At 31.0% G+C, this 8,058-nt stretch overlaps 1 pseudogene; it reads right to left on the bottom strand.

The window, feature by feature from the left end:
• LOC105297469 overlaps positions 1-8,058 on the bottom strand; it is a 32,997-nt pseudogene that overhangs the window by 23,338 nt on the left and 1,601 nt on the right.

Genomic DNA, 8,058 nt, shown 5'->3' with positions numbered 1-8,058 from the left:
TGTTTAAAAGACAAGTTTAAAAATATCTAGAAAGAACAGGAAATTATGCTTAAAAACAAAGTGTATATGTATATGTATTCACTTCTAATCAAGATGGAGAAAGAGATTAGATTTACATCCCTGTATCAAATAACTTAAAAAATAAAAATAAAAACAAGTAAAACAAAATATAGAAAATGATGACACTCGAGATTTGGGCATCAGGCAAGGGAGGGCCGCATTCCTTGTGGGCAGAAAACAAATAAGGTAACCTGATAATATCTGGAGAGTGTCCCCATGAGTTTTCAGTTGAGTACTGTTCACCATGTGCGTGTGAAGAAATTATCTGAGGTCAGGGAAAAAAATATCATCCAAAAGAAATATAAATGGAATAATATCTGAAACACACAGGCAGAGCTGGGCATACTGCCTGTTTCTAACAGCCAGAATAGAAAACCTCATAATTCAGAGAGCATTAGTTGAATTTTGAAGAAGGATATCACCTCAGTAATAGAGAAAAATGAACCATAGACTAAACACAGATGTGGCCCTACCTAACAAAGCTTAAAAATTAGAATAAAAAAAAAAAAACTTTTTATAACTAACTTGACCATGTTCCAAAGTAAAGCTGAAGAATATTTACAGGAATATAACAATTTCAGCACATAACAAGGTAAAATTAATAACATCTGGCATTCAGTAAAAACTTACAGTGAAGATGAAGTGGAAAAATACAACCCACAATGAGGAAAAAAATGATAGACTTAGTACACAGGATATTAGAACCATTTTATGACTGTATTCTTTATGTTCAAGAAGCTAGAGTAAATATGAAAATGTTAATTAGAGACATGAAGGAATAAAAAGCCCCAAACTAAACATCTAAAGATGAAAGCGAGAATGTCTGAAAAAAAACAAAAACAACAACAACAAAACACTGGATGGTGTTAAAGACAAATTAGACACTGTGAAAGAAAAGATTAATGTATTTGAAGAAATAGCAATAGAAACTACCCAAAATAAAAACAGAAATTTAAGAAGATTTAAAAAATGAACATATCCTCATAACCTTTAGACAACTTCATGTAGACAAGTACATTTATAACTTGAATCTCTTAAAGATTGCAAGGAAGGCAAAATAATATTTGAAGAAATAACTATTTTTTTCTAAATTTGATGAAAATTATAAGCCCACATATTTAAGAAACTCAACAGGCTCTACCACAAGAAATATAAAAAAAGGAACACCAATGTACATAATTGCTTTTCTTAAAACCAGTGTTGATAAGAAAATCTGAAAGGCATCCTTGGAAAGAAGACACATTACATAGAGAGAAGCAAAGAAAAAAATGAAAACAGATTTTTCATCCAAAACAATGCAACCTTATAAATATTAGAATGATATTTTAAAGTACTAAAAAGAAAAAAAAACATGAACAAATAATTCTTTTATTGTTTGAAATATCTTTCAAAAGAAAAGCGAAATAATTTTTTAGATATAAAAAAGCTGAAAGTATTCATCACTAGCAGACATTTATGTCAACTAAAAAATATCCTCAGGATGAAGAAAATAAATACAAAATGGAAGTTTGAATTTACACAAAGGAATAAAGCACACCAGAAATGATAACAACATGAGTAATTATAAAACTTTTTTATTATTTAAATCTTTTAAAAATATAATTGACTTTAAAGCAAAAATAATAACAAAGTTTGTGGAGTTTATAATACATGTATAATTAAAATGTATGACATCAATAGTATGAAAGCCAGGAGAGGAAAAATGAAAGTACAATGTTATAAGAATCACATACTCTATGTAAAATAGTATGCTATCACATGAAGGCAGACTGTGATAAGTTAAAGATATATACTACAAATCCTAAAGAAACCACTAAAATATACGACAGAGTTGGACTCAAGTAATATAATAAAAGAAAGAAGAAGAAAAAAAGATAAGAGCAAATAGAACAAATGAAAAATAGCAAGATAGTTCATTTAAACACAATTATATTGATATTACACATAACTATAAATAGTATAAACATCCTAATTAAAAGACAAATTGTTAGATTAAATGAAAAAGGCAAGAATTTACTTTATAATGGCTTCAAGAAATCTACTTTAAATATAAAGAAACAAATGTTTAAAAAATAAAACGTGGAGTGGTTACATTAATTCAAATATATTCAATGTAAAAAATATTTCTATTGGTTATTATTTTTATTTTATAGTGATGAAGGGGTCAATTCATTAAGAAGACAACAATTCTAAATGTTTATGGACCTAATAGGAAAGCTATATACAAAATGAATTACAAAGATGTACAGACATCCAAAATTATAATCTAAAATTTTAACATCTCTGAATAACTGATAAAACAAATGGACATAAAATCAGTAAAAAATTGGTTGTTTCCAGTGAGAAAGCTAGCATGAGAAATCAATGTGTTGATGGTTACAGTCTATGTTCTAATTTATTAACAGACAGTACTATGTAAATACGATCAGTAAAAGTTCTATTAGCACAACATGAAAAAAAAGTCAGTAAAGATAAAGAAGATTTGGAAACACTATCAATCAACTGAACTTCTCTGATATTAATTAAACACTTCATCTAGCAACAACAGAATACGTATTCTTTTTTATGTGCTCACTGAACATATTGTGGACCATAACACAAGTCTCAGTAAATCTGTAAGGATCAAGGTCAGCCAAAGTCTATTCTCTGACCGTAATGGAATCATAGTAAAAATTTATAACCGAAGTATCTCTGAAAACCTTCTAAACATTTATAAGGTATATAATAACTGTCTAAATCAAGAAGAAATCAAAAGAGGAGTTAGAAAGTATTATTTACTTAATGAACATAAAGACACAACATAAAAAACTGTGGGATGCAGCTAAAGCAGTCTTAAAAGAGAAGTTTATAGCAATAAATATATTGAAGATTTTTCTAATAAATGTCTTCAGCTTTCACCTTATGAAACTAGAAAAAGAGGAACATTTGAAATTTAGAGTAAGTAGGATAAATAAAGCTCAAAGTAAAAATCAATGAAATAAAGAAAAGAAAAAAATTAAGTAAAATGTGATTTTTTAGAAGATCAATAAAACTGATAAATCACTAGCCAATGTTAAGAATGAAATAAAAACTGATGAAAGTGCAAAGAGATATAAATATATCCACAGTTATAATCAGGTATTTCAATACCATTTTCTCAATAATTGATAGAACAAGCAGACAGAAAATCAATAAGTATATTGGAAACATCGATATACCTTCTACAGGATTCTACAAAAACAATCAGGGAGTATTCTGAACTGTATTTTCAATAAATTTGGCAAATTAGAAAAAGAGGCACATTTCTTGGATAAGATTACTCAAGAAGAAGGAGATAACCTGAATAGTTCTATTGAAGAAACTGAATTAGTAATTAATGATCTTCCTATTAAGAAAAAACATCATAGCCTATTTAGGCTTGCTGGGAAGTCTACCAAACATATAAAAAATAATACCAATTACTACAAACTCTTCCAGAAAAATGAACAGGAAGGAATATTTGCCAGCTCATTCTATGAGGCCAGTTGTTACTCTGATACAAAAAACAGATGGTGGTATTCAAAGAAAATTACAGACCAATATCCCCATGAATACAGATGAAAATACTTTAAAATGTAAACAGGTAGACTCCAATTGCATATTAAAAGATAATATATTACGTCCAAGGAGGGTTTATGGCAGAAATTCAAGAATGGTATAATGTTTGAAATGCAATCAATGTAACTCAGTATCTTAAAAGATTAAAAACAGAAAATCATATGATCATCTCTATAGATGCAGAAAAGTTATTTGAAAAAAAATTCAACACTCATTCCTGATAAAAATTCTCAGAAAACTAGTTTTACAAAACTAGGTTGGGAAGTTCCTCAATCTGACAAAGGGAACCTATGAAGAATCTATAGCTAATATAATACTTAATAGTGAAAGACCACATGCTTTCCTCTGAAGATCAGGACAGGAACAAAGCATGAATGTTTATTCTCACTGTTTCTATTACATATTGTACTGGAGGATTTTTCTAGGGCAACAAGACAACAAAAACAAATAAAATGCATGTAAATTAGAAAGGAAAATTTAAAAATTTTAATAGATTATGTGATTGTCTACTTGGAAAATCGTACAAATTAACTAAAATTTTATTAGGTGGATTGAGCACCTTTACATGATACAAAATCAATATACAAAAATTAATTGTATTTATATATACAAGCAATGAATAATGCAAAATTGAAGTTAAAAATATTTCACAATAGCTTCAAAAATATGAAATATATGGGAATAAATCTGACATAATGTGTGTAAGATCTACAAAATGGAAACTACAATTAACAAATAAGAGTAAGAAATTTTAACACACTTCTCTTAGTAACTAATGAATTTTGACACAAATAATCAATAAGAATATAAATTTAAAGCACACAATTAATAAATATGACAGCATATTGTCATATGTAGAACACTATATATGCAGAGCAGACATTCTCTTCAAGTATACCCAAAACATTAAAAAGTATAGTGGTCTGTATATTAGTCAATAAAGCAAGAGTGTCAACATATTTAAAGGAATTGAAACTCATTTAGAGGACATTCTTTTACTATAATACAATTGAGCAGGAAATTTTCTCAAATTCTCGTTGACTATTTTTTCATAAATTCCTATTCTTATTTCATGGATATTGTGGGTATTTATTTTATTTCTGACAGCTAAATGTGATTACCTTCCTAACACATCAGTTTTAGTTTAGATAATCACCTGTACCCTTTTTTATACAGATTTCATGGAACCGTAAATCTAGATCCCTTCCCTCTCCTAAACAAGGAGTAGACACACAGTATAAGCTAGTCAAATCATACTCTCTCTCCTATAACATGAATATTAACCCAAGGGAATAACAAAATAGAAATGTGTGGAGCATATTCACTTGAAGGTGCTATCTCTGTAGTAGAATAATATCGACTGCTTTGTCCCAGCCTTTGTCTCTGTCCTGGTTCTTGTTCTATTACTAATCCTGGGTCTCTAGCCTTATATTCATTCCATGAGTTTCTTCATATGCTGCTGATAAATTTCTTTTTAAAATTAACTAAATAGTCTGCCTCCAGTGACTGTGCAGAAGAAATGGAATTTGGTGCTGGCAACCACATCAGTGCAATTAGCTCATCTTCTAGCCATGAATATTCCTCCTTCTTCTTCTCATGGCTAAGAACTGTGCTCATTGTTTCCATATGTTGGTAAATCCCTCTGAAGCTCATCATTCGACTCAAGCATAGTTGGGACAGAGGTGAGGTTAGTGATATTTAAAAAGAGATAAAGAGTGCCAATATTACCACTTCTCTGAATAGAAGTTCAAGAAATAACCATATAGATTGTCCTTGGATCTTCTCCTCTCCTCTCCTATGTATTCTGTCTCTGAACTTGACTCACTCTCAGAACCCTTTCAGGCCTTTTTCAATAATATCCTATAGTAGTTATCACTGTCAATTTCAGGCCATGTCTTTAGTGCTTTTCAGAAATTTCTCAAATACTATTGATGATTCTATCTTCTATTTGCACATTAATGTAGATTAACTCTGTTGTAAGATGCTTCTTCTGTAATTTCTAAGAAGGCAAGTTAGGAGGTGCAAATGTGCTCAGTCCACATAAATGAATGACAGGTTGAACCATTATAGATAAAGAGTCATAATAGCCAATGAAATATAATGGTATAAAGCAGGAGTCCCCAACCCCCGAGTCGCCGACCAGTACCCGTCCGTGGCCTGTTAGGAACCCAGCCACACCACAGGAGGTGAGCAGCAGGCAAGAAAGCGAAGCTTCATCTGTATTTGCAGTCGCTCTCCAGCACTAACATCACTGCCTCAGCTCCACCTCAGATGATCAGGCATTCTCATAGGAACATCAGTCCTTGGTGCCAAAATGGTTGGGGACAGCTGGTCTAGAGACATTCCTGGAATACATCTAGAAATTTTGGTATCATCAACATAAAAATGGAAGTTAATAAATGGGATCATATTAGAGAGATTATATAGAGGTAGGAAAAGATGAGATATTGAACCCGAACACAAATGTTTCATATGTGTGTGAAAGAAGAGACTGGATTGAAGACTTAAAGAAACATTTTAAGAAAAGAGCAGTCCGAGGGAAAGAGTGAATCCCTACAAGCTAAACTTTAAAATTTTATTATTCTTTTAAACTTACGGCCCTACTTTAATATATACATATTAAAAGAAAATTCATCTATCTCTAAAATTCCCATGTGTATCGTCTGTCCATAAATTAATTTCGTATTTTATATTTTCAGGCAATAGGCCTATTTGAGTAACCCAGAACAACAACATACTACTTCATGGAATAGATGGTCAGTAATGATGATAATGATATTGTTGATCATAGTCATGAAACTGAAAAATTCATAGCATATATTTTGACTAGTATTGCTATGCTAATTTGTTGTTCTCCGCCTGTATCTTATATCCACCTGGAATCTGAATTTTTTAGTAGTCAGTCATTAATCAGGCTTGCATTTTATATTCAATGCCAAAAGTATTTAAAACTGTAGCTCAGATTGTTAAAAGTTTGTTTTCACAAATGAACCACACAGTTCTTGCAAAACCAAATAAGGCTTCTCCTGATAACTTTATTAGTAAAGCTGCATTTCAAGGAGCCCATTACTGAATAATATCTAAAAGCTCTCCATAATATATAGAGCATATCACATGCATGGGTAAAATGATTTTGATTCAGAATATGAGGTCAGTGAGCAATAACAAATATTGGCATTGATTTGTCTATATCGAAGGCTATCTTGAGAGCTTACTGTGCCTAATTATTTAAATTTTTGTTGCTGCTCAACTAACTAAAAAATCAATAGCTTGTTTTATACTTCGTATTAGATTTTCTATGGTTATATAGCTGTGACTTAAATTTGTTCTGCCTTACATGAAAGACATTCATTAATTACCTGTTGTATACTCAGTGCTATGCAGGTTCCTTATAATAGTGAAGTCATATCTTTGTACTGTTAGATTTTGCACCTTCACTTCCTTTTCTTCTATGTTGTCTATTTCAATGGCATAAGAATCTAATTTGAAAAAATAAGTCAGGCAAAATTTTAAAATTTAACTAGATTAAAAATATTTCCATGTCAACTTCCTTATCAGGACTTATGTATGAACTACTCAGACAATTTTATATGTATAAATATGAGTTTTAAATATGGGAAATTCCCAATATACAAATGGATTGTTTTTCCGAAATTTATGTAAATGGTATTTTAAACTTGGAAGACCTTCCTCCACAAAAACAATGTTATATATAATAATAACCCCTTAAAGTTGTCTAACATGTCAAAATTTTCAAAGTATTCTCACAATTATTTTTTTTTACCCATCTTGGAAGGAACCCATTAGGAATGTATTGTGGTTTCCTTTATATAAATGATAAAAACTAGGCTCAATGATTAAAAGGAAACTGTTTTTCTCTACCCATAGAATACTTCTAAGACCAAAAGTGGGGATGTTTTCCCACACTGACCAATTCTCCAATTCTGCCAACACCAACTGGGTGACCTACAGCTTAATTATGATGACACTATTTGGAATATCAACAGACTCCACAGGTAAAGAGCTCAGACCCATAAACCCTCACACACACTTCAGATACCAGTGGCAAGTCTCAGAAATGTCCTTAGCATTTCTGTCCAACTGTCTGTATATAGGGACTTCCCATAACCCCTTCTTCAGGTTCAGTAATTTGCTATAATGGCTCACAGAACTCAGAGGAACAGTTAGTTATGTATATGGGTTTATTATAAAGGATATAGATGAAAAAAAACAAAAACAAATAAATACTTACATAGGGTGAGGTCCAGAAGGATCTTGAATGCAGGAGTTTCTATTCCCATGGAATTGGGGTGCACTACTATCTTGGCACATAGATATGTTCACCAACCCAGAAGCTCTCCAAACTGCATAGTTTAGGGACTTTTATGATAGAAAGCTTTATCTATCACATAGGCATGGTCC

The sequence above is a fragment of the Pteropus vampyrus genome, unplaced genomic scaffold (assembly GCF_000151845.1).
Source record: "Pteropus vampyrus isolate Shadow unplaced genomic scaffold, Pvam_2.0 Scaffold139, whole genome shotgun sequence".
NCBI lineage: Eukaryota > Metazoa > Chordata > Mammalia > Chiroptera > Pteropodidae > Pteropus > Pteropus vampyrus.
Note: the sequence above shows the minus strand (reverse complement) of the source record. Positions and strands in the feature narration are given on the sequence as shown.